At 29.5% G+C, this 12,060-nt stretch overlaps 2 long non-coding RNA genes across 2 annotated transcripts; both read left to right on the plus strand.

Annotated features, from left to right (window-relative positions):
• The first annotated feature begins 2,700 nt into the window (after positions 1-2,700).
• LOC105776177 (uncharacterized) lies at positions 2,701-4,367 on the plus strand. The gene is made up of 3 exons (XR_001127899.2): positions 2,701-2,837; positions 3,319-3,408; positions 4,114-4,367. It is a non-coding gene; the product is annotated as an uncharacterized LOC105776177 (long non-coding RNA).
• Positions 4,368-5,852: 1,485 nt separating this feature from the next.
• On the plus strand, positions 5,853-6,648 carry LOC128034080 (uncharacterized). Its single transcript, XR_008190150.1, has 2 exons — positions 5,853-6,225; positions 6,408-6,648. It is a non-coding gene; the product is annotated as an uncharacterized LOC128034080 (long non-coding RNA).
• The last annotated feature ends 5,412 nt before the right edge of the window (positions 6,649-12,060 follow it).

Consider the following 12,060-nt stretch of genomic DNA (forward strand, 5'->3'; position numbering starts at 1 on the left):
ACCCACTGTCTAAGACCTCTACTCATGTGTACGTTTAAATTTTTGACATATGAACTTTCACTCAGGCCGAAATTAGATGTTCGTTTACGGGCTAAAGTTGAATTATAAAAGATTATGATTTACAGTTAACCTAATTCAACCTAAAATCAATGATTGAATTAAGACTCTCAAATTTAAAATAATTTAAACTCAAAATTAGTTAATTCTAAAATTGACTACTACACTGCTCCCCACCCAAACGAATAGTTTTTATTTATATGACTTCAATTTTAAACAATGGTAGGTTGTGGTGAAATTTCTTGAAAGTTAAAATTTTATGTTTTTTTTAAATTTACTTTTGAGAACAGACAAATATTGTCATAGGTAAAAAATGAATTATTTAAGTTGGTTCGAGATACCAACTCCATTAGAGCTTAAATATACTCTATTAATCTCATGAGTTAATTACACACCAACTTAATTAGAAAAGAATTAAAAATATATTTTTTACATTTTATATAAAAACAATTAAAACCTAAAATAAAACCCAGTATTTATAACCTCAAGTTTATTATTTCAATTAAAGGTTTATTTATTTATAAATTTTATATAATTATTTGATACAAATGAAAATGAGATTTTGTGATGACTCTTCAAATTATATTTGGACGTAAAATGCTTTTGAAGTCATACGTGCGTTTTTCCATGAGAGATACAGTAGTAAAGTGGAAGGACGCGGTATTGGAGTTGCAAAGCAATAAAAAGGATTGGATGTGAGAGTTTGACATGTTTTTTTCTTTTGTTTGAAAACAAGTGATTGGATAATCGCAAAACCCAAGAAAAGTGGGGGCAACAACAACACTATCTTATCTCCCTTCATTTACCATCCTTTATTGTCGGATACAATCCAATATCCATTTCATAGTTACTCCTTCATGTGAATCGGTTTTAAGCTTATTCAAGTTTTACAAAAAAGGAACACTTCTTGTGTCGTTTTTAAAAAAAAATATTATTGGATAAGATTGTATTTTTTAAAAATTACAGGACAAAATACTTTTAGTTTAAAGTATTTTCAACGTATTGATAGAAAAATACTTTCACTTGGAAGTATTTTCTATCCCAATACTTTTTTTATTTTTTGATGTCACCTCTTGTAAAAATAAAATTTACAAAATAAGTTTTTATATAGACCCCAAGTCTCGGTTATCTTATTTTCTTAAGCAATATGATATATAAATCTATATAAACTCATAATCAAAATATTCATAGATAATGATAATGATTTTTTTATGTGTGTGCTTAATTGTAGTTATTGGAACTTGAAGTATCTACCAGAGAGATGGGTCGATCTTGGGCTTGGCCCAAAATGTCTGCAAAAAGAAATGATTTGAAATCATTTGGGTTGGATACAAATGCTCGATTTGTATTGAGTTTAGATAAAAAAATTTAATTATATATTTGAACATTAATATAAAAATATATGTTTAATATTTTACTAATATTTGAATAATAAAAGGGGTCTAGGCTTGCAAACACTTTTGAAATTGGGTTGTCACTTGCCAATGGATAATTCGAGATACAAATCAGTTAAAACTTTTTGGTTTTATTATTTAAAAAAATTTAAAGACATCTTATATAAAAATTTATATCATTATTTTATTATTTAAAATTAATTTGGGTTGACTAAAATGATCTTATTCGAATATCTTGGTTATTTCTCCAAATTTAAAGGCTGATATAATATTTGAAGGGTTTTCAAAAAAATTAGGCCTAAAAGAAGGGTTGCGCAAAAAATATATTTGAATGATTTGAAAAAGAAAAGCTTGAAAATGAACTTGCACAAAAAAAAAATCAAATAAACTCGTATTGTAAACTAGTCAAATTTGGATTTCAATATTTAAAGCTCGAGCCCAATCAACTTAGCATATTTTTTAATTTTATAATGTTATTTATTTTATGCAATTCATACTCTTCATTGAATATGGAATACTATCATGTTAATATAAAAAATGGGAGGGATCCAGTTCCACCAGTGTGAAACATATATTCCAAGCTAATTATGAACAGTGTTTTGTGAGCTCCTTATGAATCATGAGCTCTATGTTTAAGTAAATGTTTTGACACTATAGTCTTCCGTGATTGTTGGATATAATGGCATGTCATAGGGTTGTGAGTACTCATCTTTGTGTTTTATGATCTGGGCGAGAGGCCTTAGGACAGGTTAGGAGAAATAAGAGAATGTCGAGCTAAGCTCCATTCAATGGAACATGCTGGTGTGATAGAGAGTGATAACTTAATGCTACACTTATGGGACATGTTGGACTCTTTGAGTCAAATTGAAGGGTTATAAGGAGATATGCTTATCCAATAGAAAAGAACATGTGAATGTGAATGTGTTTGTAACGACCCGTTTTTAGTGGTGTCGGGAGTAAAGATTATGATACCACAATTCCGGCTAGTGAGTCAATATATATTAATTAATTAGTATTTATATGATATCACAAATGTCGTATAAAAATTTGATTATGAAATTTTAAAATTAAATAGCTAATTTAGTAAAAAGGGCAAAAGTGTAAAAGATGAAAAGTTAAGGTTTATTAGTAAGTGTGATAAATTGATGTAAAAAGGAAGTTTAAAGGACTTAGTGGATAATAATATCAATTATCAAGATAGTGGATGCATATACATTGGTTTTGTTGTAAAATTTAATAAGTTTAAATGGTAAATTTGTAATTAGCAAATTAGAACAAGTTTTGATAAAAATAAAACAAAAGTGGTCATCTTCTCTAATGTTTCTTTTCCACCGAAAAACACCATAGTAGAAGGAATTTAAGCTTCGGTTGTGGAATGTCTTGCATGTAAGTGTTTTAAACTTTCATTTCTAATAGATTTTGTATTTTTGGAACCCTTTAAGTTAGACCAAGCTAATTGAGGGACTAATTTGATAAAATAAGATATGTATAAGGACTGGTTTTTTAGACTGTTCATTGTGTTGGAAGTGTTGGTTGAATAATTAAGTTTTATAGTATGAGAAATTATTACCTTGAGTAGTGATTCTTGCTAGTGTAGCTTTCAAGGAGTTAAATGTTATAAATTAAAATAGCATGGTGTTAGTTTATAAATTGCGAGAATTTAGGGACTGTATGAGAGTCATATGTACATTCGGTTAGCTAGGGAATTGGTTAAGGATGTGATTAAATTAGTTTCTGTGGTAAGGACTAAGTTTTGTAAATGCTAACTATTGAGGGTTAAATGTATAAATATGATTATGAGATAAATTGTTTAAGTTGAATTATTGTGGTTTTGAGTTAGTTAATTAAATTAAATTATTGTATTTAGATCAAGAAACGAGTAAAGTGGGTGTTAACCGAGGGAAGGAGAAAGTTGTCGAATAATCAACTCCGATCAACGGAAGCAAACGTAATTTTAGTAAGTTCGTAGTCCTTAAACTCGAACTTTACTTATTTATTTTAGTTAATTTAGTAGTTACTTTGATATATAATTATATGTTTTCAATGGATTGTTAGCTTGAATGAATTATTATGGAATTATATATGTAAATGTTTATGAAATGGACCATAGAATTTAACATAGATGATTAATGCAAAAGATTACGTTATGAATTGATGGATCTTGGAATTATGTGTATGTAATGTTGATTTAACCAACTAGTGCTGGACACACACATATGATATTGTCGGTTTATCCGACCAGCACTAGGCGCAAAACATTGTCAATTTATCTAATCAGTGCGGGGAATATCTATCATCGGTTTATCCGACCAGCGTTAGGGACAAAACATTATCGGTTTATCCAACCAGTGTGGGGCACATTTATTGTCGGTATTACCGACCAGCGCAGGGCGCAAAAGATTGTTACAATTTATCTGTCAGGCATTGGATGCCAATAAAGGTTTGATCTATTAGACTTGTATAATCGATCCATTGAAGAAGTTTGGCAAATGATTGATATAAAGAGGATGAGTAGAGAATGTTAACGACATTCCTTGTAATATACCATGTGGTAATAAACACAATAGGATATGGATTCTTAAATTATGGTTAATAAGTACATGTCTAGTTCTTGGAGATTAATGAAATTCACTCAATATATGATTTATTCTTCTGTGTGCAGGTTAGGTACTTAACTTTGATTGTCAACTCAGCATCCAAAGATAAACCTGAATCAACGTTGGTGATGTACTCTTTTTGTGTCTTGGCATGTACTTAAGATGTTAATAGTTTTAGAAATGGTCATTTTGTGTATTAGTTAGTTTTGTGAAGGTTATGTATGTTTGTTATGTGAATTTGGGCTATGTTTTGTATTAGTTGAAAATACTTGTGTATATGGTTGATGATATATGTTAAATGAAATTGGTTCTTTTGGAAGTGTATGCTATGAATTATCTTGATTTGGGTTAATTTATGGCATGTTATGGTAGATAGGTTAGTGGTTCTTGATGATGAATGAATGGGATATATGGATGATTAAGGTTAATGCTAGTTAAATGATTATTGAATTATGGTGTAAATGAGGGGACATTGGTTAGGCACATAAATGGTAGGAAATTGACATGTTTTGACTTATTTGAAAGTGTTTTTGGTAGTGTTTATAGGGTGGTTTTATGCTTGGCTTGTTACCTAAGATAGGTGTGAATCATGCCTTGTTTTATAAGCAAGATTTAGTGCACACGGCCTAGGGCACGGGATGTCACGCAGCCGTGTGACACACACGGTTATGTGTCTTAATGTTTTTAAGTGCAGGTTCCACACGGCCTGCGACACAGTCGTGTGTCCTAAAATAGTTTGTCACACGGTTTGGGACATGAACAGCCATACAGTCGTGTGACCCAACATCGAATGCACACACAGTTAGGCACACGACCTACGACACGGTCTTGTGGCCTTAATTCAAATATACACACGGGCAGAAACACGGGCTGGGACACAACCGTATGTCCAGACTTCGAATGTCCACACGGTCTGGGCTATGTCACACGGCCGTGTGAACCTTGCTTCCAAAATTTTCAACTTTTTCTTAGTTTTTTTGTTTTGTTTCGAAGTAATATGCTCTATAAAGGTAGTTGGATTTGATTATGGTCTTTATTTTTTTTCATTATTTCTATACGAGTAGGAAAACAACCTATCCTAAGACCAAGAAACCCATTTTCAATATAATTGACTAATATTTCCTCCATTACAAGTTTTTTTTTTCCTTATGAACTAAAACAACTCAAAATTCAATTATGAATTTTGAAATTTAAGGTTTCAAAACCCCGAATAATTCAATAGATATTGCTATCAAAATAAAGCTAAACACCAAATTCCATAAGCCTAAACCCAAAATATTAGAATACTCAGTCGATTAGTAACGGAACACTAACCTTTGCTTCACCTTTTCAAAGCTCAGCAATAGAGAAATGTTTTGGGTTTCTCTTTCCTCTTGATTGAAAGTTTAGTATTTTCGGTTTGATTTCAATACTCGATAGGATTTCTAGAGATCCAAGGTTTTAAAATGAGTCAAGGTTTCAATCTTTATTTTCGGTTTGATTTCAATACTCGATAAGATTTCTAGAGATCCAAGGTTTTAAAATGAGTCAAGGTTTCAATCTTTCTTTTATTTTCAAAAGGTTTCAATCTTTAGTACGTTTGTTTACTATGAGAGATTTTTCTACTTGAGTTAAGTTTCTTTTAGATAATTACATTTATTTTCTTTAAAGGGTTAAATATAAAATTGGTACCCGAGCTTGTCCATTTCTCCTAGATTGATACTTATGGTTTCTTTTGTCCCAGATTGGTACTCAAACTTTTTTTTCGTTAACTAAATAAGTACCTAAGCCTAACACCGTTAAGTTCAGGACAAATAGCGGAATAAGATTGTGACATGTAACATAAATGACGTCATGATGTTGTTATAATCTAAAATTTTTTTAAAACTTATCTATTTTATTTTTGCTCCCCTAAATTTTTTTGTTTGTGTAATTAATTTTCTTTCTTCTTTTTTTTGTTTCTTCTATCATTTCTTCTTCTTCTTTCTCCCTCAGCCCAAGTTTCTCTTCTTTTTCTTTTCTTTTTTGTAAAATTTTCGTTAAAAAGTTCTTGAGCCGCTCCACCCAGTTCAGTTCACTCATCTTTTCCTCCTTAAGGTCTTTAGAAGTGACGGACGTCGTCATCGAAATAGCAGCCGCAACATCGCTACGCCACGGCAATACCAATCTGCTGATATTCTCTTTGGATTTGCTGTAAGGTAAGAGGAGGCATGATTAATTGATTCTAAGTATTAGATTGATAGGTGAAGGTTCCATCTTTGGGTTTCATTTTCTTTTCGAGGTTTAATAATATGATGAGATGATTAATATTATAACAATTAATTTGACCTCCGACAACTCTCTTATTAGATTTCTTGTTTGCTTGTGTTTGTTTGATCAGTCTTTTCCCAGATTCAGATAATGCCCAATAAGAGTTCTTCAGCAATACTAGAAAATAAGAGGGGGGGGGGGGAATGCTACTGTGGAACAAAAGACACCTTCAACTCCAAAAATGGCTGCTAATGAAATTGATGAGATATTAAAGGGAAAAATTTGAGAAACCAAAGTCGATGAAGAAGGATACAAAAGTAAAAGGAAACTTGTAAAATTTCTAACATAAATTTAGAAAATATTTCAAGCAATCATCTTTTAGCAAATTTCTTTTGGTTCCAAGCGGCAGACAATGCGCCACGAAAAAGGCTCTCACTGTTGAAAGAAAATTAATTACACAAACATAAAAAATGGACGAGAGTCAGTCTTTGTGGGTTCGTTTGAAAAGGGGGGAAGTGGTGGGGGTTGGTTGATGGTGGCTGAAAAATGAGGAGGAAAATGAAAAGGGTTTAAGAGATGTGATTTTGGTGGTGATTGGATGGTGAGAAAATGAGGGAAAATTTTAGGGATTCTTGATAGAAGAAAGATGGAGTGTAGAAGCAAGGTCAGAAAAAGAAAAATAAGAAAAGAAAAAGGGAGGAAAATAAGAGAAAATAAAAAATAAAATAAAAATAAAAAGAGGTACAAGAGGATGCCATGTGGTGGTACGTGATTGGCCAGTACTGTCACATCAGTAAAAATTAACGACGTTAGACTCGAGTACCAATTTAGTTGACGAAAAAAAATTCAAGTACTAATCTCGGACAAAAAAAATCATAAGTACCAATTTGAGAGAAGTTGACAAGTTTGGGTATAAATTTTATATTTAGCCCTTCTTTAAATTAAGACTTTTTTTTAATTTCACGTATTATTTATTTTATTATTTTCTACATGTAATCATATTATTGGATTATCTAAGTAACAAATTACATCTCAATAAAAATATTCCACATATAAATTTCCATATCATCCCGTTAACGTTCTTAACGGTACTTTCATCAACTTTATTAGAAAAAATTTTGAAAAAAATTAATGATAAAAAAGACTAAAAATACAATTAAAACTATTTTAACAAAAACATATAAATGTTAATAGCCAAATTTATCATTAAACTTATAAAAAACTGTCATCGAAATGAATCTAAGATAAAACTAAGATTGGTGCAGGTAGGAAGAGAATTACTAAATGGGGCAAAATAATAGGGGTGGAGGTCAAGTAGTGATACGATGAGGATAGGCAGGCAATGTGTATAAAAGATGTTCCACTTCCACATGTTATACTTTGAAAATAGATTTACAAATCTAAATCATGCGTGTTTTTAATCAACCTTACATGTGATCTGTTTATATCACAATTTGTCTGTTTTCAATAACATCCATATCTTTCGGCTAACAAAATGTCATACATTTTGTAATGACTATGCAATTCTCTGAATGTTTTTATCATCAACTAATAATTTAAGTTTAGTTTAGATGAGCGGTGTATTTATCTTCAGCGATGTTAAAATCAGCGGTGGCGATAAAATTAATTGTTGTAATGGTGAGATTGAATACTGTAGCGATAGGTGTGTATTTGGATTCAAACACAAAAAATATATATATTCATAATAAATAATAAAATATATGTAAATTATTTTATATTAAATAATAATTAAACTTATATATTTATTAGATTTTTATATAAAAAATTATATAATAATATCTAATAATACTTTTACTTTCTATAAAACTCAAAAAAAAAAAAAATAGAGAATAAGGGTAATAAAGAAACTGGCCTTAGTTTTTTCTCTATTACCAACTTTGGCTCCAATGAAAATTGAGAGCAACAGTGTGGTGAAAGTGCTCAATTGCACCGCACCTCAAATCTTCCAAACTAAAAGCTAATCCAGTGAAAAGGAATATTCACCCAATATTCTATCTCACTATGATGAAATCGAGTCAACTTTAAACTGTGACTAAATACGGTGTAGTGTTATTCATTCTTATTTAAACTCAATTTAGTTTAAATTATTAGTTTCAAATTTTATGTAAATTCACTTAAATAATTAACCCAATTTGGTTTTAAGTTCTTTCATATTGCTTTTTTTAATTTGAGCAAATAACTTTTAATAGTTGTTCAATTATATTATATAAAAGGCATTTTGTATATCACATTGAATAAAAATAGTTTTATATTTAAACATTTTGAATTATTTTAAATAAATTTTATTTCATATAATAATAAATTTATACAAATTATATAATAAATACTTAAATAAATACGTAAAATTGAAATTTTAAATATCTAATAATCCATGCTATTTTGCATCCAGACATGTATTCTACCACGTGTCCTAAACTTAAATGACGTTAAAGTTAGGTATCGATTTAGTTGACGAAAAAGTTTGGATACTAAACTTGGGCGAGAGCTGCAAATGGGCCATACCTACCATAGCCCATTACAAGAATTTTTCCAATCCTAGAAAACAACAATATAAAATTTTCTTACATTAAATTTATTTACCTAAAACATAAAAATACTTAAATAATAATTATATAATATTTTTAATTTTTAATTTACTTACTATTAGTTGTTTTAAATTTCCAGATAAAATCTAGTTAATTAATCCTAATCAACATTATCAGATAGAGTTTGAGAGTTATCTTAATTCATGTAAAAATAGTTTTAATGGGTGTTAACTTTGAATCTCAATGTTTTTAAATCGAATCGATCAGGTAATTAATTTTTAGTTTGATCGGTTCAATTAAAAAATTAAAAAATCAGTTCAATTATTAGTTCCGTTGATTTGTAATTTTTCGATCTTATCAGTTCAAAACTATTTTCTAAATCAATTCAAACATCTTTAATTTGATTCTTTTTCATATATATTTTTATTTTTATTTTGTATCTGACTCAGTTCAAAACCTCTCTGCAGTTTTTGCCCTAATCAATTTTAACCCTATTTTTTTATCTATATAAAGAAAAACCACTCAACTAAAACTCTATGATGTTTCCACAATTAAAATTAAAATAAAAGAAAAAGGCAACTAAAAGTTTAAAGATCAGCAGAAATTTTTTTTTTTGGTAAAATCTAAATGAAAAAACATCAATTACATAAAATAACCATTCATTTTATCCACTTGCAGTAAATCTAAAATATCCTTAGGAGCCTCATCAATAACTTGAAAGCTTGATTTCCAACTCAAACTAAGTTTAGCAAGACGATCCGCTACCAAATTCTGATTTCTTGGGATATGCTTAATCCTCCACTCCCCTTCTGACTGCAAGATGCGATGAGTTCTTCGAAGCATAGTAAACCCTGAGTCTTCCAAATCCATATCACTCAAGATCTGGGCAACTTCAAGATTATCTGTCATAATAATGATCCGTGTATAGCCCTTATTAAATAAAATAAGGATCTCACCTAGAATGCCCTAGACTTCAGCCTCAAACGGAGAGCACGCCTAAGAATCAATTAAATCCCACTATCCAATTTCCATCCCGATCACGAGCTACGCCTCCTGTTGCAGCATAACCAAAATCTTTGGCCACAGCCCCATCAGTGGATAAATACACCCAAGTATCATCTGAATTAAAATAAAAGACAAACCCAACTAAAACCTTGTGATGTTAGGATAATTTTAATTAAAAGAATCAGACCTAAATTGAATGCATGCATAAATTATCAAATTACTTCCATCTTAATCAAATATATTATTTATTGTTTTCAGATAAAAGAGAGTTATAATAGAGAAAACCTTCAATTTAATTTTAACTCTAACTTATTTGAGTTCGTTTCTAAGTGTATTATTGATCTATAAATAGTCAATTGATTCATTCTTTTTTATCATATCAATTTATTCGAGTTTTGTTTGTTTTTTTCTAATGATGAATTTTAAAAGTATAGCGTTTATTCCACAAAAGCGCACTGCAAAAGGCATTTTAACAAATAATTAAAACAAATGAAATTAAAAACAAATGCGTATATATTCTACTTAACTCTAACAAATATGTATTTCATAAAGTTATTTCTGTCACTTCCATATTTGCGTGTATACTCTCATTGTGACAAAAAGGAGGTAATTTTTATTATTTTGGTTGACTCAATTTATTTTAATTTAATTTATTATTTATTAAATTTTTGTTTGGTTGCAGCTGGGGGTTTCTTTTGTTTTCATCAACTTATCGAAAAATACTTCTTTTGAAATTGATCTTTTCCACGACCTAAACTTAAATGGTGGGAGTCCAAATTTTGAATTTAAAGGACATAAAGTGCGAGAAGAGTATCATTTGACTCCAAAAAACGGAAACATCTTAAGCAGTGTCGTATTATTGAACGAAACACCAATGAAACTTTTAGACTCGTTGGAGATACTAGAGTTGAAGCCGAAGCTTGTGAATGGTTTGAAAGCCATTAGCATCGCTGCTCATTCTATTACATTTGTAACCATAAGAGATTTCAATGCATGTTGTTAGGATTTTGTTTCTTTTAGGGGTAAAATTTATTAATTTTGTTCATTAGGTCAAATTAGGTTATGATATTCATTTTTTTAATTTTTAATTTGTTCCTTTTGAGTAAAATAAATTATTCTTTTATTATTAATTTACTATTCGTTTCTTTTTCTTTTTTGATTTAACTTATAATTATGCTCAGGAACAATTTCACCAAAGATTTTAAGCAAAAGTTTGGAATAAAGGTTACGAGTATACATATTTACAGCATTGTATGATTAATATTGTATTACTACAAATCAATCACTACAAAGCCTTCATTAATACAACTTGCTACTTTCACCTGCATCGTCTAGCACCTGGAGAATTGCTTTCTTTTTACAATTTTTAAAAAATTAATAAATAAAGTGTAAATGAAAACAAACTTTATTCTTAAATAAATAAAGATTGTTTTTGGCTTATTGAACGAGCCTTATCTACTTAATTCTTGCAGCTTTTGGACCAATCTGAGATGTTTATATATTCTTTTATTTTAGATTATAATATACCTATCTTTTATCTTTATAGTGATGGATTTGATTGGTTTTGGTAATTTATGAAATTGTATGAATAAAATCATGTACATTTGTTTTTATCGTTAACTAATAAATTTTACTTTCATGAATTTAGATGTTACGGGTGACTATAATCGAATTGAGTCGATATGGTGTTAATCTTTTTAAATGATTCGTCTATTTCTTTAATTTTGATTGTGAGATCTCATTTATAGACATAGAAAAGGGATCATTTTCATTTTAAGTCATTCAACTTAACATCTATTATCGTTTTAATCATAAATCTTTAATTTTATTGAATTATATTATTCAACTTTTATCATTAACAGATTAAATATCCCTTGCGCTACTTACATTGAAAAATTCACTCTTCTTTTAGGATTTTGAAATTCTTCTATTTTCTTTGGAGGTCCAACTTACATTTGTGGTTTTGGAACATATTCAAAGTGTTACATAAGCGCTGAAGTAATCAGCGTCTGAGGTCCTAAACCTCGAATTAGAGTATTCTATATTTTGTGAAATCGTATGGAATATGCATTAATCAAAACACTATATACTCGTCATGCAAAAAAAAAAAAAGGGTTCACTCCTAGAAAATGACCATTTTAAGGGTTCACTGTTCCATATTATATGACAAGAAATATACATAAATATACATATATATCGAACCACATCAAGGAAAACGAAAAGCATGAAAAC

The sequence above is a fragment of the Gossypium raimondii genome, chromosome 10 (genome assembly GCF_025698545.1).
Source record: "Gossypium raimondii isolate GPD5lz chromosome 10, ASM2569854v1, whole genome shotgun sequence".
Lineage (NCBI taxonomy): Eukaryota > Viridiplantae > Streptophyta > Magnoliopsida > Malvales > Malvaceae > Gossypium > Gossypium raimondii.